Raw genomic sequence first — 27,102 nt, forward strand, 5'->3', positions numbered from 1 at the left:
CAACTACAAAAAAAAACAAATGGCATACTCTTACATCTAGAAAAACCTAAAAAAAATCTATGCAAACTACTGGTCCTTATAAACAAGTTCAGCAGAGTTGTAAGGTACAAGATCAGTATACAAAAATCAGTTGTATTTCTTTACACTCTAGAGAAGTCTGAAAAGGAAAATTTCTTAAAATTCCATTTACACTAGCATCATAAAGAACAAAATACTTCGGAGTAAATGTAACCAAAGAAGTGTGAGCTCATACACAGAAGGACAAAACGTTGTTGAAAGAATTTAAAGTACTAGATAAATGTAAAGACATTTCATGTCCATGGATCGGAAGACTTAATATTGTTAAGAGGGCACCATTCCCCAGGTTGATCTACAGATTCATTGTTACCTCTGTCAAAATTCCAGCTACCTTCTTTTACAGAAATGGACAAGCTTATTCTAAAATTCACATGGAAGTGCAAGAGACCCTAAATAGCTTGACAGAGAACAGTGTTGGAGGGCTCACACTTCCCTCTTTCAAAATTTACTACAAAGCTATCAACACTGGTACTGTCATAAGGGTAGACATATATAGACCAATAGAATAGAAGTGAGATTCCAGAAATCAGTCCATACATTCATGGCCAGTTGATACTCAACAAGGGTGCCAAGCCTACTCATTGGGGAAATAATAGTTTTTCAACAAATGGTGCTGGAATAACTGGATATCCACCCGCAAAAGAATGAATTTAGACCCCCGTCTCACACTGTATAGAGTAATTAACTCAAAATGAATGAGTGCTCTGAGTCTAAGAGACAAAACTATAAAACTTACAAGGAAACAAAGGTAAATTTATATGACCTCAGATTAGGCAACAGATTCTTAGATATGATACCCAGGCACCAGTAACCAAAGGAGAAGTAAATCGGCCTTCATAAAAATTAAAAACTTACGTGTTTCAAAGGACACACTATCAAAAGAGTGAAAAGACAACACACAGAGTGGGAGAAAATACTTGCAAAATATTTATCTGACAAGTCATATCCAGCATATATAAAGAACTCATACAACTTAATAAAATGATAATCTAACTTTTTAAGCGGGCAACGGATGTGAAGAGCATTTCTCAAAAGAAGATAAACAGAAATCCAACAGACACATGAAAAGCTGCTCCACATCATTTGTCATGAGGGAAATGCAGATCAAAACCACAGTGAGGAGATATCATTTCACACCCACCAAGATGACTATCATTACAAAAAAAAAAAAAAACAATAACAAGTTTTGGAAGGGATGTGGAGAAATTAGAATACTTACACATTGCTGATGAGAAACTGCAGAAAACAGTTTGGCAGTTCCTCCTAAAGTTGAACATAGAATTACCACGTGACCCAGCAATTCCACTCCTAGGTACATACCTGAAAGAATTGAGAAAGGGTTCACACAAAAGCTTGTACATGAATGTTCGTAGCAGCATTATTCATGATAGTCAAAAAGTGGAAACAACCCAAATGTCCCAAAATGGTACCTAGGTAAGAAGTAAATTGTGTATCTGTACAAGCGAATAGTCAGTCGTGGAAGGAATGAAGTACTGTTACCAGTCTACGACACGGATGAACCTTGAAAACATTATGCTAAGTGAAGGAAGCCCAACACAAAAGGTCCCATATTTTATGATTCCATTTATATGAAATTTCCCATGTAGAAAATTCCATAGAGACAGACAGTAGATTAGTGGTTGCCAGGGCCTGGGGAGGGGGAGATAGAGACTGATGGCTGATAGGCACAGGGCTTCTCTCCTGGGTGATGGACATGCTATGAAATTAGATAGCGGTGATGACTGCACACTGTAGTGAATGGACTCAACACCACCAAATGGTGTGCTTTAAAATGGTGAATTCTGTGTTATGTGAATTCTACTCCAGTTTTAAAAGATAGCACTACAAAAGTAAGAAATACTACTGTATAAATATGTATATTTAATAATTATCTTTTTTCAGCAAATATGTTTCTCTCTTCGTAAATAGGCCAGCAGAAGTAGATACCGTGGATGCCTTCCAGGGTCGTGAGAAAGACTGTATTATTGTTACATGTGTCAGAGCAAATGCCATGCAAGGCTCAATTGGGTGGGTAACTGTCATCATTGATTCTTTGCTTGTTTATGATCCAGAGTTAGATCTTTTTAATCACTGTTAGAGAATACCATCATTTGCTCTATTTTCTTATATAAAAAATTGAGTAATATCATGAAGGTTTCTTTTTTAAGTAGTGAAGTTGATCCACTGTTAGGTCTGCTTCTCTTGGTACCTTGTGTATTAACCCATGTCACAGTGTGAATCTGTTGTTTCACTTGATAAGAGTGAAACAGATTATTGAATCCAGTATATTTTGCAGGGGCATGCTCCTCTCCATGGTATGTGTCATAATTGATCTACTATCATATTTTTAGGATCTTTGAAGGCTTAAAAATCATACCATTAAAATTTCCAATATCTCATCCAAGTCAAAATAGGAAATCGACAGACAGATGCATCACTTTGAAGGAAAGCACTGGGCCTCTTGTTTGTTTGCTGTCCTTAATGGGAATTGCTTCTGTGTCGGATCCTGCACCACGAGCTTAAAGCAGGAGCCCAAGAAAAGCTGTCTGAAATGCCTGTGTCTCACCTACACTGACATGCCGAGTCTTTCTGAAGAAAGAAGTAACTCTTTTTTTTTTCCTTCTATTGCTTAGGTTTCTGGCAAGTTTGCAGAGATTGAATGTCACCATCACACGAGCCAAGTACAGCCTCTTCATCCTGGGACATTTGAGGACCCTGATGGTAGGTACATTCTAGAGGACCGGGGAACTCCAGAGTTTGCTCATGATGACTGATACCGGGTTGAGGTTTTGTTTTTATTTTTCATCAAAGTGGAAATGATTTTGAGGCTACAAACAATAATGAGCCTCTTCCCACTGGTTGTTTTGTCCTCCAGCAGCTTCTTCCTGGGAGCTTTTATAATGCCTAAACCGCTCACCCTTTCTTAGCCCAAGACCCAGGTATCCGTAGTGTACTCTCAAGATGAGCTTTAAAAAAATTGTATCTACATCGTAGAATTGTTAAGAAGACATGTAAACCCATATATGTAAAGTGCTAGAAGATGGGTTAGCACTTAGTAAACACTCAGTAAATGTGGCTATTAGCCTAGCTTAATGCCAGAGAGAGGGGGAATTTGCAGGAAAGTGCTTGGATCTTCATTTCTGTCTTGGCACTTAGAGCAGCACTGCTTGCTGTTTCCCTTGAGGGGTGAGTGGCATCAGAGCTCATCCATGCGTACAGATACTCCTGTAGAAGGAGGGGCAAGTTTACATGTGTAGTCGACAAATAGTAATAGTACAGCTTAATTTGGTGAACCACAGCTAGATAAAGCATGTATTTGCCTGCCTCATTAGGTGTAATAACTCAGTTTCTCTAATTTCTGTATTTAACAGAGTCATTGTTTTATCTCAGGAGAGGTGCCAACTCAGTAGGATTTTCCCCTGTTTTGGTTAGTTCCACCAGAGGGCGCCCAAATACAGTCTTTCTCATTCAGCTCTTACCTAGATTTGTGGTCTTCAACCTTTGTTGTTTGTGTACCCCCTTGAAAGAATGTTTAAAAGCTGTGTATCCTCCGCTTTTAAGTTTATATTGAAAATGTTTCATCGTTAAGTGTTGATAAAGATTTTGTTTCTAATGTATTGTAAATATTTGACATTTTAAAAGAAAGCTATTAAAAATAAATCCATTATGCCACTCTTAAATATATCCAGTGGAATAGAGAGCAGTGCTATTCTTTCTGCTCTTTAAAATTGAATTACCATTTATACTGTTTAGGATAAAATTCAGTGGGGGTAGTTTATATATTTTCATAATTAAAAGGCTTTCTGTTAATATGACTATTAGGCTTTTCTGCCACAAAAACTTTACATGTAAATTTGAAAATTTAAAGAATTGGTTTTCATAACGATTTGGGGAAACTGTGTGAAGGGTGTGTGGAACCTCTGGACTGTTTTGGTAACTTCCTATGAATGTATAGTTACCTCGAAGAGTTTTTTTAAAAAAATATATTTTTCCTGTGACCATAAGGATCTGAGTATTAACAAATGATATCTTGTCAGTTGAGTAACATATTAACAATTACTCTTTTCACACAGTTGAATTTTGATAATGTTCAAACCCGAAAAGTAAAATGTTTATAGAGTTGTGTCTCTTAGATGCCCTGATTGCAGGAGCCTTCATGGGCACCCCTCTGTTTACCACCCCCTCTATTTGACACCCAGGCGTGTTTACCTCCCCTAGCTGTGTGCCCTGTGGTCAGATTTGGGACAGGTGAGACTTGTGGTTGTGAAGGATGGAGTGGAAGGGCAGAAAAGCCCCAGGAGGACATAGGGAACTGGGGTTTGGAAGCTGAGGTTTGGAAATTGATTCCCAGAAAACGTGCTCACATCCCCCCGAGTAAGTCTCTGTGAGCCCCAGAGTCACCGTCACGCAGATTTGAAGACCACTGACGTCTAGCTGCAGTATAGACGTTATTATCTTCACTCTGGGAAGCCAGTGTGACAAAAAGAGACTGACAGAACAGAGTAGAAAAACTTCCACTTTATCATTTGGACTTCGCAATCCAACTTGCGTATTTGTCCTTGGGCTTCCCCCTTCCCGAGCCTCTTTTTTTTTTTTTTTTTTTTTTTGGTTTTTCAGCCCAGTTTCCCTTATGGAGATAGAATCAGTGATTAAGGCACTCGGTTTCCTCTGAGAAATCAAGACTAATAGCCCCTTCTCAGAACTGTTTTTGTGATCTAGGGATTGGATTAAACAGCAAGTTTAGGTGCAGTAGAATTGGCAGAAATAGCAGCAAGGCCATCTGCTTTACATCTGCTTTCCAGCCACAGGGTAGGACTCTCAAGAGCTCTCCTGAGTCAGGGAGATCTGAGCCTGGTACTGCTTACATGCACCTTCCTGATGCATGCGGTCACCGTACCGTGCACTTGATTTACGTGACTTACTTTAAAAGGCCCTGTGAGGTCTGCATTGCCACCATAGTTTATCAAATCCAAGAAGCCAATAGTTATATAATGTGCGTCATTATTTTATGCTCCACTATTGAACTGTGACACTTTATTTTCACTTAGAATTTTTGTCTTATAGTGACTGAAAGAACTCTTTAAGACTTTAGACAGATTTTTTTTGGGTTGGCCAGAAGGTTCATTTGTTTTTTTTTCTGTAGCATCTGAATGAACTTTTTGGCCAACCCAGTGTCATACCACTCTTGTTCATACCTAGGAAAAACAGCAAAATAGGTAGACTAAGATACCCCTGAAAGCATCTCACTCTCAGACTAACACTCTGGTCGTCCCCATTCACCATCCCATGTACCCTTGCTGACGCTCGAACCATTCCCTGTGCAGTCAGAGGCGTGTCATGAGAGGGCCCCACTGTGGTCCCGGGGTTTTTTCCAACTTCTGATCTCTATTCTCCAAGTTGTAGTGCTGGTACTTTCTTGTCTTATCAGAGGATGTCTGTGGAAAGATTTTTCAGGCAAGAGCCAGGACTCATTCTTTTTAGAAGTGGTTTGTTGACTAAAAGTCAAGCGGTTGTAGTCGCCCAGCCATGAATTCCTCCAGGATTACATACATGGAAACTGCTGTCTGGCCTAGAGGCACCCTAAAGTCAGAAATGGTAAAATGTGAAAATAAAGTGCATTTTATTTATTTTATTTTATTTCAACGCACATTTTAGAGTCATTTAAATAAAATACTATTCATACCTTACAATGAGGAAACAGGCTCAGAGAGGTCAAGTGATTTGACCAAGGTCACACAGCAGGTCAGTACTATGTATGCAGCTTCACTGCTATACCCTTACCCACCTTCATGAATAGTGCAGGAGCCCCCATGAGGGGAGCTATCCTTTCCTTCTCTTTCCTTCAGTCTCTGTCTTTTTTTCCTCCCTCATACTCTCTCTTTCTTCTGTCTAAAGAGGCCCAAGTTCTGATGGTTGTAAAGAAGCAATTTATTGCTGAGGAAACTCTAAAAGGAAGAGAGGAGAGATGCGTGAGTTGGGTTTTTGTTTTGTTTTTCCGTTTAGATGTGCTTTTCATAATTTAAGCTCTTCTAGAAAAGAGACACAAGTGAGACATCTTTGGAATAGTTATCTCAGCAGATTAAGATGGTTTAGCCCTTGGGAGTTTGGGAAGCCTTTGGGAATTTGATGCAAGCTGTGGTCCTCTTTTTAGAACAGTCAGCATGCACTCAAGAGTTAGAGCTTTCTGAAACCAAGCCTTCCTCTTCCAGAATGTTAGCCTTGGCCGGAGACAGGCAAGACTCTAGGGTCAGCAGTGTCAAAGGGAACTTGGTGGGATGACGGAGCCCTTCTGTGTCTGTGTTGTCCAGGATACTAACCGTAGTCACATGTGTCTGCTGAGCACTTGAAATGTGGCTGGTGCAACTGAGGAAATGAATTTTTAATTTTATTTAATTGAAGATTAAAGAGCTACATGAGGCTACCGGCAGTTGGTACAGATTTGCATGACAGCTAATTCACCACGTGGCCTGAGTATCAGTGGTAAAATGATGGAAGTACTTTCTTAGAGGTGGTTCCCAGTGTTCTGTTCTAGCAGCATGGCTTTATAGTTTTGTATTCGACCTTATTTTTCCTTTCAGCCTTGTCTGAAAAGTAATGGATTCTTGAGAATCTGTTCACGAAAGTATACTTACTATTTGTTCAGAAGTGAAAGCTGGAACCTCTGCTTCCCAAGCATATGAGTGTTTCTTTGGGATGTAATTTTCTTCCTTCTCTTTGTTTCAAGGAAAACCAGCATTGGAACCACCTGATTCAGGATGCGCAGAAGCGTGGTGCCATTATTAAGACTTGCAACAAAAACTATAGACACGATGCAATGAAGATTCTGAAACGCAGGCCCGTACTGCAGAGAAGTCTGACTCACCCTCCTGCTATCACCCCAGAGGTGTCCAGACCCCAGGGCAGAGTGCCCAGCAACAAGCTAGACAGTGAATTTGCCAAGATGTCTCTTGCTTCTTCCCTGTACCCCTCACCCTCTGAGTCCAAAGAAGCCACTGTCACTGTTACTGCAAAGGACCCTGAAAGGCCACCCCTTCAGGACTGGCTTCGGGACCCACGACTGCTTAGGAGGATGGGCTTGGGCTGTGAAGCCAAAGGGAAGTGCCTCTGTGAGCTGCAGCCCTCGAGCCCCCGGTATCCTGGAGCAACGCCTCCCTCTGGAGAGCCAGGCTCCCCCGGAAGTCACCAGGATCTGACCAGTATCAGGCAGCAGGCCCCCGCCAAGGGAGCTGCTGTGAACAACCACAGACCTCATATGCAGTGTGATCCTCCAGCTGCTAGTACCAGTACTTCCACGAGTGAGAGAAGATGTGCCCAGGAAGGGGAGGCACTCAGCCACAGGAGGGAGACCAGGGCCTTCACCAAGGGGGATCAGGAGAGGCGTGGCTCTCTGAGCCACCACACAAAGAGGAACTCAGGCTGGGACGAGAGGGGACTGGAGGAGGAGGACAGTAGCTTGAAGAAGAGGAAGCTTTTGTAGTGGAGCCAAATGAGACTGTCAGCCACAAGCATTACTGCACATTTCAGATGACCAGCTAGTAGGAATGTCCAGATAAGATTATATTTTTTTCCTTAAAGGAGTTTGTGTGCTGTTGGAAAACAGAAAATGTATCCTAACACATGGGCCTCTTGGTCATCTTCAGTACATTTTGTCAGTTGCAAAAGCTTTCACAAGGCATTTGTGTATCAGTAATAATGTCCTCGAAGTCGAAGACTTAAAATGTTGATCTCTTGTTCTTCTGTAGGAAAGGTCAGACTGGAGGATTTTAAGAGGATGCTGTAAAAGTTGGAATGTATATTTGTATAGCAAATAACAGAATCCTCTTAAAATTTAATCTGGTAGACAGCTTTTCTTTCCCCTGCTTAAAATGTTAATCATTTTCAACGGAACCAACCTTATATTTAAAAAAAAAAAAAGATGGGAGCAGGGCAGTTCCTTTCAGAGATTGTTGTAGCAAACAGATGTTTTTAACAGCCCAGGTGGCCTGAGAGAAGTGAGTCAATGTGTTGAGTCAGAGTCCTGTTAAACCAACTGGAGTGTCCTGGGCAAGACCCTGGGAAGCAGAGCTCTGTTAGGTGAAGTTCCACTCCTGCACCTTTTTAGACGAGGCACCTTGGCACAGGATGTTACATTTCTGTGATGAGTTTGTCTGCCCATTGTAGTCAGCACGTAGTTCTCTAGCTAAAATTCTCATTCTTCGTGAGATAGAAGAATGTGAAATGAAAGAATAATTCTTGAAATGTCATTCAGATCCCCCCAGCATATTGTGAATTTCCTGCAACTGGTGGGTTACAAATCCAGTGGTTGCCAAGTATTGGAGCAGTGCTGGGGTGGCTTGTGGAAGCCTGGGGATCACCAAGAGAATCCAACTCATGAAAATCTGGATGTTTAACATCTTCCCAAGGGATACTGGTCACCAGGCAGCTTGAGAACCAGTTAGGGCAGACCAGATACAATATTATAGGCAGGAGAGAAACATCCTCTAAGAAGCGAAGGATGGGAGAGGAGTGCAAATGCTTGGGAGTTGAGAACAGGGAGAGAGTTGACAGATTGCCTGTCATCTTTGGAAACCATCGTAAGTGACGCAAATACACCGCTGTGGTGGAAGATCTGGTTAGAGGGGTTGTGCTTCTGTGAAAGGAAGTGGCCATGGTGGGTGGTGATTTGAGAGACTTGATGGAGGGCAGGGCTGCCTAATGTCAAAGTCCAGTTTTCCAAGCGCACACACACTGATGTTGAGGTATCACAGACTGAGAATCTGTGTTAGTAACAGTTGACCATTGTTTGAACTAGCGGTTTGTAGTGAATGCTTTGCAGCCCTAGTTAATTTGGGGGAGAAAGCATGCATTCCTGAAGACGAATGTGCACCATTTGAAACTTTTTCAGTCATCTGCTTTTTAAGCAAAAAGGGCTTTGTGTTCATCAGGAATTCTACTGAAGCAGGTTATTAAGAGCTTTCAAAAAAAAACATTTGGTTCCCAAAGGTTTAAGCATGCTACTTCTTTGTTACCCTTGTCCCTCCCTCTGGTTTCCAGACCTCTGCTGATGGGATTGAACAGTCCTGTCACTCGGGGAGCACGTGCTCTGTCCCCACAGTTAGCCCCTGCTCCCTGTTGACAGAGGCGGGCTGAGCCCCACTCTGGGTAGGGGCTTCGTAAGCTTCCTGCCTGGCCTTTGGCAAGAAAGCTCATTGTTTCTTTAAGTTTACTTTCCTGCGATCTTGGTAAAATGCTTCATTTAGCAGACACTTGTAGTGACAATGTAGAGAATCTAAAACCTGTAAGCTTAGAGAAGAGGCATGCTGGAAAGAGCTGGGGTCAGGAACTTCTCCCACTCCGCTCACACAACACGTGAAGTAAGTGCTCCCCACCGTACGTACTTTGCTGCCCCACCCAAACGATGTTATTTCCAGTTAAGTTTGGTGCCTGTTCTCACACGTTGTGTTCACTTTTGGTCCACCTTCCACCTGGTCTGGCAACGTGAGAATTAGTGCATCATCTCTGGTAATGAGCAAGCCTGTGTCCTGACAGCCTCTCCCAGCAGGAAACAGTCATACCTGACATTGCATTGGAATCGATTGGTGGTTCCTGTTGATGTATGTATTTGCATGAAGCATTTCATATGTACAGTGTGGCCTTTCCTGATGTGGCTGTCAGTGCAGTGTTGTTGATTGGTGGTTAACCTTACTGCAGGTGAAAAATGCAGCTGTTAGTTTCGTCCTTGCCCTGGCGTTAAAGAAAGTGGCCTTCTTTCAGTCTTAGTTCTTTGAACATGCATATATTGTACTTAAAAATTTGTTTTGCTTCTTTGTATATAATTTGCTTTGGATTTACTATGCATAGTTTATTGAGTTTTTGTTTTCATGTATTATCAGGAGGAAATTTGATAAGTACATGTGATTAACCTGTAAATGAGTTATACAACAAAATTGTACTAAACTATTTTCTAAAGTTAGTTGTACAGATAATTTTTTGGCTGTAGTTTTGATTTGTTCTATGCTCTGAATTCCTAGCTGGGATTTGGCAAGCAATAGCCCTGTTGTCTTTGTTAAAACCTGAACATTAAGGGAAAATGGCAGAATTAAAAGTGGAAACAAGAAAACTGACGTGGTTTAGGAGTTATGTGTTTTTGAATGAAGGTTCAAGGTACTTCCCAGATACTCCATTTAGTCTGCCATTAGATTTATTTTATGCCACAATTATCTGGTGGGGATTTGTTTTATTCAGATTTCTCATCTAGTCCACAACCCCAGCTCTCCTTGCTTCTCAGCTGTTCTTGGAATCTTACCCGTAAGGTTGCAGGGTGCACTGTGGCTAGTTGTGGTGTCAGTTACACGTTGACGTTTGGTCCAGAAACGCACGCTCACCTCCAGGCTAAGATTGGGGAGCGGGTGAGAGAGGAGGGATGGATGAACAGTGACCCACGAAAGGAGCTCCCGGGGCACCAATGGGGGCGCAGGGAATAGATGGCCAAGTTGGGGTCACCACTGCTGGTTACAAAAGTACAACTCGTTTTATAAAAGCAGTGGCTTCAGGGGGTGCAGTCAGATGTGCTGTGCTCCGCCAGGACATGGGCACCATCAGCTTCGCTGTGCCTCCCACTCATTCCGGATGGAGGCACCAACCACCCACGAGCGTAAAGTGACATACGTGTTCTGGGGCGAGATCAGCTTGCCAAGTGACCTGATGGGAGGTGAGCGCTCTGCGATGGCCATTTTATTTGTGGAATTTGTTACTGCAGCAGCTGGAGCAGTGATTTTTAAAGTCCCTCCTGACCAACACGCGCTGTCACCACCATCTCCTGGGGTTCACCATTTATTTTTTGAGGAATAAATAATTCAGGGAGGAAACTAAAATTTAGCTTCAGCTTAAATAGAATTCCCAATGTTCTGCAGCACCGTGAAGGCTGGTTCTGTACACAGGGGGTCCCTCCATAACTCTGAAAGGACCTGAGTTATCGTCACCCTGTCCTGCTGTACAGAAGGCATTTGCCAAGTCAAATGGCATAAATGGTGTCTGCAGTTGGAAGGTGCTCGGAACCACAGGAGCTGCCTTTGTGCTCTCTTCGTTAGAGCTTGGGCCCAGCCGTGCTGGTGGACACTGTTGCCTTTGGTCTAAGGAGTCTTGCTGCAAATCAAATTGTTAGTAGTTTTCAGCCTGGGAGGTGCACTTTGGAGTCACCTGGGGGAACTTCAGAAAAATTCCCACTCCCGGGCCCTACTGTAGAATTCCTGATTTCATGGGTCTGGGGGCAAGTACTTGTCGCCTTTTCCTTTTTTAAACTTAAGCTTAAACTCACTCCCAGGTGTTTCTGTCGAGTGACCAGCCTTGCGGCCTGGCTCCTAAGGGTTCAGGAGGGAGGGGGAGCAGCCTTGGGGCCCATCAGGGTCACGTCTGCCTTCCTCAGTAATGGTCCCCCCACGGGCCCTGAGTGGGGCGAGGCCCACCACCAAAAACCATCTGGCCATCTCTGCTTTTGTTCAGAAGGAGATTCCCAAGGGCCGCAGAGTGGGGCTGGGGAAGGAGGTCTGGGAATATATCCAGAGAAAACCATAATTTGAAAAGATACGTGCACCCTGATGTTTATTGCAGCACTATTTACGATAGCCAAGCAACCTAAATGTCCATCCCCAGAGGAATGGATAAAGAAGATGTGGTACATATATACAATGGGATATTACTCGGCCATAAAAAAGAACAAAATAATGCCATTTGCAGCAACATGCGTGGACCTAGAGATGGTCATACTGAGTGAAGTAAGTCAGAGACAAATATCATATGATGTCACTTATATGTGGAATCTAAAAAAATGGTACCAATGAACTTATTTACAAAACAGAAATAGAGTCATAGATGTAGAAAACAAACATGGTTACCGGTGGGAAGGGGAGGGGGAGGGATAAATTGGGAGATTGGGATTGACATGTACACACTACTATGTATAAAATAGGTAACTAGTAAGGACCTACTGTATAGCACAGGGAACGCTTCTTGTTAGTCTGTAACGGCCTCTATGGGAAAAGAACCTAAATCAGAATGGATATATGTGTATGTATAACTGATTTGTTTTGCTGTACAGCAAAAACTAACACAACATTTAAAATCAACTATACTCCCATAAAAATTATTAAAAAAAAAAACACAAAACAAAAACCACACTGCCACCATTCAGGTCACAGGGACATCTTATTTGGGTTCCTCTGGTCAGAGGGATGGGTTTTCTATGAGGATTTTCCCACAGTCCCCGCTCACACGGGCCTCTTTTCCTGGTCCTCCAGAAAACTACAAAACATTGCTGCTGCTTCCTTTACCAAATACCCACCCTGGTCATTGCAAGTATCTGAAATAGTTAATTCTGATCTTTTTTTTTATCGTCTACTGCCATAAAAAGGCATAAGGGCATCACTGTTTTTTTTAAGTGCATTTATAAATTAAATCTTTTATTTTTTTAAATTAAACTTTTTTAAAGAAAAAATTGGAAAATTTTATTTGAGCCAAATTTGAGGATTCTAACCCAGGAAGAGCATCTCAGAAAGCTCTGAGAACTGTTCCCTAATTTTCTTTTTAAGCCCTTTAATTGCCACCTCTTCTAGTATTTAACCTGATCTAGTGAATCTAATAAACTCATAAACACGGTGAATCTCTAGTTCTTTTAAAAATACCATTTACATACGTACACTAATATGTATAAAATGGATAACTAATATGAACCTGCTGTATAAAAAAGTAAAATAAAATTCACAATATAAAAAAAGAAACCAGAAAACCTGAGGTTTCTTTTCCTCACATCAAAAAATAATAATAATAAAACAAATAAATATCATTTAATACAATGTTCTTAAATTTTCCATTTAATCCTAAACTGAGTTATTTAGTAGGTTTCTAATTGAAATAACAAAACTAATCTGAGATGAATATGCCAAATTCTCTTCAATGTTAAAAACGAGCCATCAAACACACTTTAACACATACAATTTGATCTAAAAACATCACTATCGTTTTAATTTACTACATCATCTCAGATTTAATTTTCAGTCTTTACAAAGTTAGAAAGCAGCCACTAAGGGAAGTTTTTATCTTCCTGCGTGAATTAAGGTTGGCATCCAAAGCAAGTTAAAAAACAAATATGTGACCTGGGAATGGTGTATGTCCACAGTGATTCTCAGACCACTGATTGGCACAGACCTGGCTCTTAAAACTTTTGTGAAATAAATCATACACATCAGAGTGTATATAAGTGATGTAAAAGGAAAGACATAATAAAATAGACACTCGTGTACCCCCCACCCCATCGTAAGTAACGGCACTGCTGACATCTGGAAAGGTCACTCCGTGTTTCTTCCAGACACTCCGCCCCACCACCCCCTTCCACCTAGTTGTAACCCGAATTCTGAATTCTGTAGTTTGTATAAAGTTTCACTGCACACCCCCAAATTATATTTACTTAATTTTGAAGTTTATGTGTTATATACAATGGGTATTCTGGAGCTGACTTTTCTCCCCCTCATCCTTATATTTCTGAGATGACTAGCCGTTATCCACTCTTTTTGGGTGGAGGGTAGTATTCCATTTTAGGAACACACCCCAGTTAGCCCGTTCTACTCTGATGGACTTTGGGGTTGTTACTGCTTTTCCTGTCACATTCCTCTGGTACCCACGTAGAAGAGTTTTCCCAGGCAGTGTTCAGACCTTTGTCACGTAGGGACACAGGACAGGAAGGCACTCCAGAGCACCCAGACGTGGATGTTTCTGGGCTTGAGGCTGTGACATCAGAGCTCCAGACAGCAGCACGGTCAGATGCTCCCTTCCCCAGGAAGCAAGCCAGGAGTACTGCATGCCAGATGGGGACTGATTGGAGCCCCGCCCTTTGCATCATAATCCCCTTATCCCACCAGTAAACCCCTTGGTCACAGGAGCCAGACTTTGTGGGTTCCATTCTTAGTAACATAAGTGCCTTGATTGGAGTACTCCTTACCTAGCAATCTAAGGTAGTTAGGGGTCTAGAGACACATCCTGTGGTCCTAGCGATGTTGGAGTTACACCCACCTCTCTGGGGCAGAGTTTCAGCGCCAGATGTAAATAGATCCCGGTAGCTGGGAACTGTCCACAATGTTATGGCTAGGTGGGGGTTATAGTTTTTTTTTCTGTATACGTGTATATATGTGTGTGTGTGTGCGTATATTTGAACAGAGTAAAGAGGCAATGGAACAGGAAGCATAGGAATTCTATGGAATGGGAGAAAAGATTTGCCAACTACATGACAGCTAAGGGACTAATGTCCAAACATAAAAGGACACAATTAAAACAAAAGCTGAATAATCTAATTAAAAAGTGGGCTGAACACTTTAGCAGATATATTCCTCTCATAGGAGACCTATGAATGACCAACAGACACATGAAAATTTGCTCAAGTTCTGTACTAGTAAGAGAAATGCAACATAAAACCACAAAAAGATATCGACTCACACATTTTATAGTGGTCATTATGAAAAAGACAAGACATAAAAGTGTAGTCAAGCATGTAGAAAAAAAGAGAACACTTACAGACTGTTGGTGGGAATGTAACTTAGTACAACCACTATGGAAAATAATTCGGATGTTCCTCAAAATAGTAAAAACAGTACCACCATATAACCTAGCAATTCCATTTCTGAATATACATATTTGAAGGAAATGAAATTAATTACTTTACTGAGATATTTGCACTCCCTTGTTCACTGTACTAATATTTACCTAAAATATGCAAGGCATAGTCATTAACTATGTCATTGTTTATCAATGGTTAAATGAATCCTTTTAATGTGCTGTTGCATTCTCTTTGCTAGTATTTGGTGGAGGATTTTTGCATCTATGTTCATCAGTGACATTGGCCTGTAGTTTTCTTTCTTTGTGACATCCTTGTCTGGTTTTGGTATCACGGTGATGTTGGCCTCCTAAAATGTGTTTGGGAGTGTTCCTCCCTCTGCTATATTTTGGAAGACTTTGAAAAGAATAGGTGTTAGCTCTTCACTAGTTGTTTGATAGAGTTCGCCTGTGAAGCCGTCTCGTCTTGGGCTTTGTTTGTTGGAAGATGTTTAATCACAGTTTCGATTTCAGTGCTTGTGATTGGTCTGTTCATATTTTCTATTTCTTCCTGATTCAGTCTTGGCAGGTTGTGCATTTCTAAGAAGTTTTCCATTTCTTCCAGATTGTCCAATTTATTGGCATAGAGTTGCTTGTAGCAATCTCTCATGATCTTTTGTATTTCTGCAGTGTCAGTTGTTACTTCTCCTTTGTCATTTCTAATTCTATTGATTTGAGTCTTCTCCCTTTTTTTCTTGATGAATCTGGCTAATGGTTTATCAATTTTGTTTATCTTCCCAAAGAACCAGCTTTTGGTTTTCTTGATATTTGCTGTTGTTTCCTTCATTTCTTTTTCATTTATTACTCATCTGATGTTTTTGATTTCTTTCCTTCTGCGAACCTTGGGGGTTTTTTGTTCTTCTCTCTCTTATTGCTTTAGGTGCAAGGTTAGGTTGTTTATTTGAGATGTTTCCTGTTCCTTAAGGTAGGATTGTATTGCTATAAACTTCCCTCTTAGAACTGCTTTTGCTACATCCCATAGGTTTTTGGTCATCATGTCTCCATTGTCATGTGTTGCTAGGTATTTTTTGATTTCCTCTTTGATTTCTTCAGTGATCACTTCGTTATTAAGTAGTGTATTGTTTAGCCTCCATGCGTTTGTATTTTTTTACAGATCTTTTCCTGAAATTGCTATCTAGTCTCATAGCATTGTGGTCGGAAAAGATACTTGATAGAGTTTCAATTTTCTTAAATTTACCAAGGCTTGATTTGTGACCCAAGATATGATCTATCTTGGAGAACGTTCCATGTGCATTTGAGAAAAATGTGTATTCTGTTGTTTTTGGATGGAATGCCCTATAAATATCAATTAGGTCCACCTTTTTTAATGTATCACATAAAGCTTGTGTTTCCTTATTTATTTTCATTTTGGATGATCTGTCCATTGGTGAAAGTGGGGTGTTAAAGTCCCCTACTATGAATATGTTACTGTCGATTTCCCCTTTTATGGCTGTTAGTATTTGTTTTATGTACTGAGGTGCCCCTATGTTGGGTGCATAAATATTTACAATTGTCATATCTTCCTCTTGGATCGATCCCTTGATCATTATGTAGTGTCCTTCTTTGTCTCTTGTAATAGTCTTTATTTTAAATTCTATTTTCTTCTGATAAGAGAATTGCTACCCCAGCTTTCTTTTGAATTCCATTTGCATGGAATATCATTTTCCATCCCCTCACTTTCATTCTGTATGTGTCCCTCGGTCTGAAGTGGGTCTCTTGTACACAGCATATATATGGGTCTTGGATTTGTATCCATTCAGCTTGTCTGTGTCTTTTGGTCGGAGCATTTAACCCATTTACCTTTAAAGTAATTATCAGTATGTATGTTCCCCTTCCCACTTCTTAATTATTTTGTATTTGTTTTTGTAGATCTTTTTCTTCTCTTGTGTCTCTTGCCTAGAAAAGTTCCTTTAGCATTTGCTGTAAAGTTAGTTTGGTGGTGCTGAAGTCTCTCAGCTTTTGCTTGTCGTTAAAGTTTTTAATTTCCCCATCAAATGTGAATGAGATCCTTGTTAGGTAGTGTAATCTGGGTTGTAGATTTTTCTCCTTCATCACTTTAAATATGTCCTGCCACTCCCTTCTGGCTTGCAGGGTTTCTGCTGAAAGATCCACTGTTAACCTTATGGGGAATCTCTTTTGTGTTGTTTGTTTGTTTGTTTGTTTTCCCCTGCTGCTTTTAATATGTTTTCTTTGTATTTAATTTTTGAGAGTTTGATTAATATGTGTCTTGGCGTGTTTCTCCTTGGATTTATCCTGCATGGGACTCTGTGCTTCCTGGATTTGATTAAATTTTTCCTTTCCCATATTACGGATATTTTGAACTATAATCTCTTCAAATATTTTCTCAGTCCCTTTCGTTTTCTCTTCTTCTTCTGGGACACATATGATTCGAATGTGGTGCATTTAATATTGTCCAAGAGGTCTGTGAGACTGTCTGCAGTTCTTTTCATTCTTTTCTCCTTATTCTGCTCTGCAGTTTTATTTCCATTATTTTACTTCCAGGTCACTTATCCATTTTTTCTGCCTCAGTTATTCTGCTACTGATCCATTCTACAGTATTTTTAGTTTCATTTATTGTGCTGTTCATCATTACTTGTTTCTTCTTTACTTGTTCTAGGTCTTGTGAAATGTTTCTTGCATTTTCTCTATTCTATTTCACAGATTTTGGATCATCTTCACTATCATTATTCTGAATTCTTTTTCAGGTAGACTGCCTATTTGCTCTTCATTTACTAGGTCTGGTGGGTTTTTACCTTGCTCCGTCATCTGCTGTGTGTTTTTCTGTCTTCTCATTTTGCTCATCTTTCTGTGTTTGGGGTCTCCTTTTTGCAGGCTGCAGGTCCGTAGTTCCCATTGTTTTTGGTGTCTGTCTGCAGTGGCTAAAGTTCATTCAATGGGTTGTGTAGGCTTCCTGGTGGAGGGGACTCTGGTGCCTGTGTTCTGGTGGATGCAGTTGGATCTTGTCTTTCTGGTGAAAATTTCCAGGTCTAGTGTTGTGTTCTAGGGTGTCTGTGGCCTTATTATGATTTCAGGAAGCCTCTCTGCTAATGGGTGGTGTTGTGTTCCTGTCTTGCTAGTTGTTTGGCATATGGTGTCCAGCACCATAGCTTGTTGGTTGTTGAGTGAAGCTGGGTCTTGACATTGAGACGGAGATCTCTGTGAGATTTTCACCATTTGATATTATGTGCAGCTGGGAGGTCTCTTGTGGGCCAGTGTCCTGAATTTGGCTTCCCCACCTCAGAGGCACAGCACTGACTCCTGGCTGGAGCACCAAGAGCCTTTCATCCACATGGCTCAGAATAAAAGGGAGAAAAAGTAGAAAGAAGGAAAGAAAGAAGGAAGGAAGGAAAGCAAGAAAAAAGAAAAGATAGATAAAATTTAAAAAGTTATTAAAACAAAAATAAAAAATAATTATTAAGGAAAGAAATATTTTATAAGTAAAAAAAAAATTGACAGACAGAACCATAGGACAAATTGTGAAAGCAAAGCTATACAAACAAAATCTCACACAGAAGCATACACATACACACTCACAAAAAGAGGAAAAGAGGAATAAATAATATATCTTGCTCACAAAGTCCACCCATCAATATGGGATGAACCATTGTCTATTCAGGTATTCCACTGATGCAGGGTACATGAAGTTGATTGTGGAGAATTAGTCTGCTGCTCCTGAGGCTGCTGGGAGAGATCTCCCTTTATCTTTTTTGTTTTTGTTGTCTGTGTTTTGTTGTTTGTTTTAGTTTTTGACCCTGGTGTGAAATATCTTTTAAAAATATATTTTTTAATTAAGTGTACTTTCATTTATTTATTTATTTTTAACTGTACTTGGTTTTCATTTCTGTGTGAGGGCTTTATCTAGTTTTGGCAAGCAGTGGCCACTCTTCATTACAGTGTGCAGGCCTCTCACTGTCGTGGCCTCTCTTGTTGTGGAGCTTAGGCTCCAGACGTGCAGGGTCAGTAGTTGTGGCTTACGGGCCTAGTTGCTCCACGTGGCATGTGGGATCTTCCCAGACCAGGGCTCGAACCCGTGTTACCTGCATTAGCAGGCGGATTCTCAATGATTGTGCCACCAGAGAAGCCCCCCTTTCTCTTCTTTGCTCGCACAGCTCCTGTGTTTCCGCTATGAATTTGGCCCTGCCTCTGCATGTAGCTTGCCTGAGGGTGTCTGTTCTTCGCTCAGACAGGACAGGGTTAAAGGAGCCACTGATTCAGTGGCTCTGCCTCTCTCAGGCCGTGGGGATGGAGGCATATGGATGCAGGTCTGGCCTGTGGTGTCCAAATCTGGCGTGACTTTGCAGCAGCCTGAGGTGCACAATTAATTCTCCTGGGGAAGTTGTCCCTGGATCTCGGGACCCTGACACTGGCGGGCTGCTCTGCTTCCTGTTCACGGAGGCATGAGGAGGGACCTGTGCTTCTACACAGGATTCTAGGTGGTGGCAGCAGCAGCCTTAGCATCTCATGCCCATCTCTGGGGTCACGCTGATAGCCACAACTCTCACCCTTCTCTGGAGCTCCTTTAAGTAGCGCTCTCCTCGCGCACCAGGAATCAAAGAGGGAAGAAAATGTCTCTTGCCTCTCTGGAAGCTCCAGACTTCTTCCCGGACTCCCTCCCGGCTAGCCGTGCTGCACTAACCCATTCAAGCTGTGTTCACATCGCCAACTCCAGTCCTCTCCTTGCGCTCTGACCCAAGCCCGAGTCAAAGCTCCCAGCTCCTGCATGCCCAGGGCATTGAGCAGACCAGCCTCTTGGGCTGGTGAGTCCCAGTCATCACCGATACTCTGTGTGGGAACCTCTCTGCTTTGCCCTCCACACCCGTTGCTGTGCTCTCCTATGTGGTTGCAAAGCTACACCCCTCAACCACCAGCAGTCTCCGCCCACAAAGGGGCTCCTAGTGTATGGAAGCCTTTCCTCCTTCACAGCTCCCTCCCACTGGTGCAGGTCCCATCCCTATTCTTTTGTCTCTGTTTTTTCTTTTTTTCTTTTGCCCTACACAGGTACGTGGGGAGTTTCTGCCCTTTTGAGAGGCCTGAGGCCTTCTGCCAGTGTTCATTAGGTATTCTGTAGGAGTTGCTCCACGTGTAGATGTATTTCTGATGTATCTGTGGGGAGGAAGGTGATCTCCGTGACTTACTCTTCTGCCATCTTCCTGAACTCCCCCTCTATTTCTTTTTAAACAGAGAGGACAAAGGAAAAAATAGCAAACCAATGGTTTACCAGAACAGGTGGATTTAATCTTTTCTCATAAGCTTGGATGTGAGGCAAATACCATGCTGGTGGGAGGGGCTGAGCCTTTCATACTATCACCTGAACCTGCAGAGCTAAAGAAAGGCTGGTCTTTCCCACAGACAACAGGGTACAGGCCTTTGACAAAAGAATGATATGACACACTTGGATTAATAACTCTTTATTAAGAATTCCAACTCCAAACAGTAGAAAGCAGCAGCAACAACAAAAAGTCCTCAGAAGAACTTAAGGCTCAGCATTTGCGACAACTATAAGAGAAATGGAAATAGATTGATTTGACTGAGAATGAGGTAGATGGGTGTAGAGGGAATAGCGAATGGTGTATCGTACATAGGGGACATCCAAATCATTGCCGCTCTAGTTGCAGCACAGCTCAAGAAACAGTGCTTGAATGTGGTGTCCCAGCTTTTGCTTTGATACTCGTTTCACTATTGCCGACATCCTGGGGTGAGGAGAAAGAGAGTCTGTGAAGTAAACAGAGAGGAAAGACTTACAGAGACAAATTTAAGAGAACAGTGAAGATGAGTTGCATAGCTAGCTGATGTTTCCCACCCCAGGCAGGACCTGTTTCTGTTTGCACACTGACCCAACTCAAGCCTGAGTTGATCTTTGATCTTACTTGCTGTCTTGATAAAGGAGTAGAACATAGATACACCCTGGAACAGCATGATGATCTCTAACTTGTACTCTGTCTGAAGAGGGTGGAAACGAGGAGGGGCAACAGGGTCACTGGGATGGACAGTACCAGTAACCTGGGCAACCACCACCACAGGTGCAGTGAGTGAAAGGGTCTTACCTTAAAATAGTCAAGGAACTGCTTGAGGGGCATCTCTTCACCATTAGGCTGCAGCCACTGTACCTCAAAGCAATCCCACAGTGACCACTGCTGGTTGTAGTATTATGGGACAAAGCACAGAGTAAAGCACAAAGAGTAAAATGGGAGCAAGCCCTAATCATACGCTCCTCTTCATTTCACAAACATGCCAGTTCCATTCCTACTTTGCACAGGTTCAAACAATGAACAAAGGATACACAAAATTAAAAAAGCCTCTCACCAGGTATGATGAAAACTAGAGCCTGTTCTACCGAAATAAGATACACACAACTTCTACGCATGCACACACACACACATAGCATCAATCACTGATGGGCAACACCAAAGGTTTCTATAAAAGCAAGCCCTTACCTGGTGATGGTGTGGGGCAAGAGGCTCAGAGAAACGGAAAAAAAAGGAAGGGCCAAGTTGATGAAGCTGTTCTTATAGGACTCAAGCTGTTGGTGTCCCTGAACTACCTTGTACAGCTCCAGACCTGCAAGGCCAACTATAGCTGCTATGGCTGGAATGATCTTCCCTGCAATCAGCTTGATCTGTAATACAGAAGGTGATGAGAAGACATAGTTGTTAGAGACGTTCAAGGTCTACAGAAGACTTCAAATGTGGCAGAGTTAAACTTGGAAAAGGATGCAAGGTTAGGTATAGAGTATTGTAACCTTATGCCGGTCAGCAGGGGGAATGTTATAGCTCTCTGCCCGGAGACTCAATACAGCCACAATGAAATGCATATGAAAGTTGCTGTCATCATCCTGTTGTGAGTGGGGACAGAGGAAGAACAGGAGAGACAGAGTTAAAGAGAAAAAGTTTTCCTGGATACTGGGAACTGAGGTATATTCACCTCAATTACCTGCCAGACCAGCCAAATACTAGCCCAGACCACAAAAGATACTTGGGTCATCCAATGCAGGAGAAACGGGTCCGTGCACCAGTCGGGGAAGATCCCACATGCCAGGGAGCGGCTGGGCACAGGAGCCATGTTTGCTGAGCCTTCACATCCGGCGCCTGTGCTCAGTAATGGGAGAGCCCACAAGAGAGAGAAAGCCACGTACCAAAAAAAAAAAAAAAATTAACATAATTACAGTCAGGCCTGTAATCCCCAAAAATGCTTAGGGTGGCTCAGCCATTTCTCATACACGGTTGAGGTCCCCATCACAGCACCTTCTCAAAGTTGATGGGGTAGATCTTGAACCCAGGGAGGCTCTCTGGTTGGTCAGCATGGCTCGAGCTCCTGCAGGTGATTATCCACTGCGGAAAGGGAGGAAGTACACGTTAGTCCTTAGATACATGTTAAATCCCTGTTCACGGTCTGAGGTGCCAGCAGGAGTCCAGGGTGGGGCAGAGATGTTCAGGCAGATAAAGGATTTGAAAAGGAGAGACATCATGGGAAAGAGAAAAGAAGGGGGAAAGATAGGGCAGAAAACATGTCAGAAAAGAAAAAGGTAGACAGGTGTGTGGGACATGGAGATATGTAGAGACACTGAGGGCAACAGGTAAAGCCACTAAGAAAGGATATAGACAGCAGCATTAATCATGACAGATAAGAGGTGAAAGCACAGAAGTTGTTCACTGCTGAATGAGTGGACAGAAAAATGTGATCTATCCATCCAATGAAATATTAAGCCTTAAAATCCATTCCATTAAATAGTAAGCCTTCCAAACTGGAAGTCTACTATATTTAAAGATGGTAAATCCTTTGTGTTTCTTACCACAATTAAAAAAAAAAAAGGGAGTCAATGAGAACATACTTCAAGAGAAAGACATAGAGAGAGATGGGGAGACATGAAGGAAGATACGAGGGAAAACAAGAGACAGAGGGATAAGAGATACAGAAAGGAACATAGGGGGAAAGTGTACAGACAGCAAAGAAGAGAGTAATATGAAATGGGAGAGACGTGAAAAAAATCTGAAGAGGGAGACCAAGGAGGATAAATGTGAAGATTATGAGAACGTTCAGAGAATGGGAAAGTTCAAAACACCTGAAAGGGAGACACGTAGGGAGATAAAGAAAGAAAATATACAAAGAGGAGCATGAGAGAGTAGTTATTTCGGAAGGGAAATGCGGGGGATACATCAGGGGGGGAGAGATATACAGAGGAAGAAATTGAAGGATATATACAAAGAAGATGAAATGTACAGGAAGACTTACAGAGCATGAGACAGAATACGGTAGAGGGGGGGAAATTTGAGTTGGGGGGTAGTTAGAGATCGGGAGATGAGGAGGGCTATCTAGATAGGGAGATGAGGAAAGATATATGGAGGTTAAAAATAGGTTAGGCCTTCCCTGGTGGCCCAGTGGTTGAAAATATGCCTGCCAGGGCAGGGGACAGGGGTTCGAGCCCTGGTCTGGGAAGATCCCACATGCCACAGAGCAAGTAGGCCCGTGAGCCACAAGAAGTGAAAGCCCTCACACAGAAACGAAGACCCAACACAGCCTAAATAAATAAATAAATCAGTAAATAAATAAATAACAATAGGGTAAACAGGCATACCAAAGAAGGGGGGAGGTGGATGAGGAGATCTATAATGAAATGAATCAAGGAAGAAATCAAGGCAGAGAGCCTACTGGTAAAGATCATATCCATTTGTCCCTGCATATGGACACAAAAAGAAACAGAGAAAGAACAAAACAAAGCAAACATACACACAGAAAAGAGCTGGACAACTGGTGCACCTGAGGGAGAAACAGTGGGAAGAACAAAGTAGTAGGGCATCAGAGAACTTGCCTCAACCAACCAACCTTATTTTAAATTGGAAGAAGCAAGGACCAAAGGACAGTGTGGATTAATCTCAGGCCTGAGATCTCAGAGCAGAGCCAGTGGCAAAACACAAGTACAGGGGAGGCTTGCATAGGTAGGTGATAAGTAGGATGCTAGCTCTAGGCCAACTAGATAAACATCCTCACCAACACACGAAGTGGTCTGCAGCTCCTGGTCAGAAACATGGATCTTGACACCAGACTTCGGGGTGAACTCAAGGACCTGCACAGACTGAATGAGTATGATCACAGAAGCTCGGTCCTGAGAGCCCCTCAGCCCATAGGCCTGGGCAAACAGGTTGGCAGCAGCTATCACCTAGTCCAGATGCAGGGGCTAAAAGAAGGCAAGGTATGGAGGGGTAAGCATATCAGTACTCACCTAAGGAGCTGCAGCCTCCTTCCCATCCACGTACCCCCATTTGACCCGACTGTAGGAGACCTGAGGGAGGAGACTTCATTGCTGACATCAAAGATGAGCGTCTGTGCACAGACCAGAAAGGGGCTCCTGAGCTTGTAAGCTAGGAAAACAGAAAGATGTGGGAGAGTGGGACCTGAGAGGAGAGGTCTTTCTCATAATTGTGACTCCTCATTTTCAAGCCCGGAAGTCCCAAATTAGTATATCGCTGGGCACCCCCTTTGTGCCAGACACAGAGCTATTTATGAAACTTTTATGGATTGCCAGTCGTGTAGTAACATATTTAATTTATTAACTTAGTAAATAGAAATCAACCCTCATAGAACTCTCATGAAATTAGGTCACCATTATTCCAACTTCCTACATGAGGCTACTAAGGCACAGAGAGAAAATACATGATTAGTCCCAATATCAAATGCAGTTGAGATTTGAAGCCACCTAGGTCCCGTGCTCTTAACACCAAAATTTCTCTTCTACAATCTCTATAGCCCTGACAGGGAATCTGGAATGACTCATGTCATATCTAAGGGAAATAGGTACCAAGTATGTTGCTTGAGAGAACAGGGCTGGGCAGGTAGAGGAGAGAGGTTGGGAGGAACAGGTCTTTGACTTCAAAAATCACTCACTTAATCATTTAATGAGATCTCTGGGACTTGGTGGTCTTGCCACAAATGGATGAACTGCAATGAACCATGTCAAAAGCGTGTAACAAACTGCTTCCAGTAAGCCTATTCTGACAAATGGAGCCCAGAAGAGTGTAATACCTGGTTCGGAGGAAAGCTGCGCAGCAGCTGTCTGATGTTGTTGGAGCACTGGTTGTGCCAGTGCTAGTAAGCCCACGTCACACAGTCAGCCCATGTATGTGGCCGCTGAAGCACCAGGCTGAGCTGCACAGCCTGCAGCACCTCTAGGGTTTGGATGCCTGCCAGGTGCAGTGTTTGCTCCACAAACTTTGAATCCCTATCAAGAATTAGAGAGGACAAAAACTCAGAGTTACACAGTGATCCCAGGGGGAGCTTAACAGCATGAAAAGTCAGTGCTGACTCCCAAATGTATAAGGCCCAAGGAATCATTAGATTATTTGAAAAGTAGACCATGTCCTAAGTGTTACACTGGTTACAGAATGCTTTGACTGACAGGCAGCAGACACGGTGAGCGAGGATTTGGACAGAATTACTCACATTACGTACTGGTTGACGTTTTCTGCTGGTTGCTTGAAGAGACCTTCAAACTCATCCATGGCAGACAGAGCAAATCAACACTATGTGGGTTACGGGAAACAAATAAGTTTCTGTAGGCCTTAGGACCACCATCAGGAAATACAGCAAATAGGAAGAGCATGGCTGTTATGGGAGAACAGAGGAAGAAAACCCTCCCAATCTGTCTCGTCAAACTTGTCAAGCCCTCACCACTTCAATGTAAAAACCTATGATCTTAATCTGGGAAGAGGTTTACACACAAGTGTACATTCATGCAGAATTTATTAAGATGTACACATTACCCTAGGTATGTCATGCATCAATTCAAGAAAAAGTTCACACCAAGAATAAAACATGAACGATCTCTATGCAGGTTCTGGGGACTGGGAAGAAAGTAAGATAGAGGTTTGACCCCTGTGAATTCGGAGGTCGATAAATAGTCACTGGTGAAGTGATCTGGAGCACCTTGATGCTCGAAATCCAGGTTCAAAGGCCAGCTGTGCCACAGTCTTGTGACAATCAGGCATATCTTTACTTGTGTTTCCTCATTTTAAAGACAAACACTGTAACAGTAAAACTACACCTCATGGAGTTAATAAGAAATAAGCAAACATGTACACATTTAAAGCTTAGTTTGAAAGTCACAAGGGCATATTAAGTATACATGATTTTCTGAATTCAAGTGAGAGTTACTACTGTCATTCCAATTTTACAGATAAGGAATCTGAAGCATGAAGTGGTTAAGTCCAAGGGCACATAGTATATTAGTTTTAAAATCCTTTTTATTGGCCTTTCTGCATACTGGGTAGAGAGAAACACAATAATAGAACCATAACCTAGGAGAGGATTTATATGTATAGAAATGAACACACACACACCCAAACACATCTCTTTCTCCGTCTCTCTGTATCTACACACACACACACACACACACACACACCAACATGGGATGCATGGAAAGGGAGAAAGACACATACTGAACTGACTCCACAAGTATAAACTCATCCCTTCTGGAAGGAAAAGTGACAGACTGAACTGTTACTGCTCATTTTCTTCCTGTTCCCATACTTCCTAAACATAGCCTCAAAGACTGGGTTAAGAATCATTTTGATAAAAGGATGGTTATTTGTGGTTTGAAAGGGGACTGTAATTAGGGCCAAGTTCTGAGGACCAGTTAATGGGGTGCTTTTACTTTGTCAATGTACATGAGAGTTATGCTCTTTTGTATGTATGTGTACTATATAAACACAACTATGCTGACAAACTACTAAACATATTTTGGGAAACAATTAGAAAATTATTCCTAAATATGGACTTAATATTAGAGATATCTAAATAACTAGCAGAGATGATATTAAGTTAATTTTGTTCAACAACAAAATAGTATCCTGTACACAAAGAAACATATCCTCACCGTTTAGATATACACTTCTCACATAAAGTATTACACATGGTATAAATAATACTTCCCTGTATGTTTGCAAAATAAAAATTTCAAGTTAAAAAATAATTATGAAAAGCATTAGGCTCCTAGGTTTAAAGTGAGTGAAGGAGAGTTAAAGAGAGGGCAGATATTACATACACTGAGTCTTCATCATCGGAATAACAAGTTTGGCAACTGAGACACTGTCCCAGTACATATCTGTTCCACCTCTTTCTCCCTGCAAGGCTGATCACCTGCAAAGTGTGCTCGATGACATTCGGGAAGTTCTTCAGTGTGCACCTGGGATTGGACTTGTCAGGAGGGTCCTGGCTGGAGCTGTATGACTCTGTCAGGAAGGGGATAAACCCTTACACATTACCCTTGGTACCCAGTGTGCCTGACTCCAGAAGAGGCTTTCGGTACAACACACAGCAGCAGTCCATATACATGCCTGTGAGAAAGTTGCAGCAGGTGAGGGTGGGGAAAATAACATCAGGATAGGACACGGTGACACACACTCCCAAAAACAC

General features: G+C 42.1%; 2 pseudogenes across 2 annotated transcripts in view; one reads left to right on the forward strand and one right to left on the reverse strand.

Moving 5' to 3' along the window:
* LOC308610971 (putative helicase senataxin) overlaps positions 1–7,579 on the forward strand; it is a 69,834-nt pseudogene extending 62,255 nt beyond the window's left edge. The window contains exons 23-25 of the transcript in view: positions 2,008–2,106; positions 2,712–2,799; positions 6,803–7,579. The product of the transcript in view is annotated as a putative helicase senataxin (transcript). The remainder of the gene's footprint in view (positions 1–2,007; positions 2,107–2,711; positions 2,800–6,802) is intronic.
* Positions 7,580–20,318: 12,739 nt separating this feature from the next.
* The window catches only part of LOC308610972 (ubiquitin-like modifier-activating enzyme 1), a 57,772-nt pseudogene continuing 50,988 nt past the window's right edge, over positions 20,319–27,102 (reverse strand). The window contains exons 13-23 of the transcript in view: positions 26,827–27,023; positions 25,132–25,196; positions 24,715–24,910; positions 23,992–24,053; positions 23,683–23,869; positions 21,939–22,025; positions 21,437–21,529; positions 21,132–21,313; positions 20,742–20,843; positions 20,510–20,637; positions 20,319–20,409 (exon numbers count right to left, since the gene is read on the reverse strand). The product of the transcript in view is annotated as a ubiquitin-like modifier-activating enzyme 1 (transcript). The remainder of the gene's footprint in view (positions 20,410–20,509; positions 20,638–20,741; positions 20,844–21,131; positions 21,314–21,436; positions 21,530–21,938; positions 22,026–23,682; positions 23,870–23,991; positions 24,054–24,714; positions 24,911–25,131; positions 25,197–26,826; positions 27,024–27,102) is intronic.

The sequence above is a fragment of the Mesoplodon bidens genome (genome assembly GCF_964165515.1).
Source record: "Mesoplodon bidens genome assembly, contig: HAP1_SCAFFOLD_186, whole genome shotgun sequence".
NCBI classification, from domain to species: Eukaryota; Metazoa; Chordata; class Mammalia; order Artiodactyla; family Ziphiidae; genus Mesoplodon; species Mesoplodon bidens.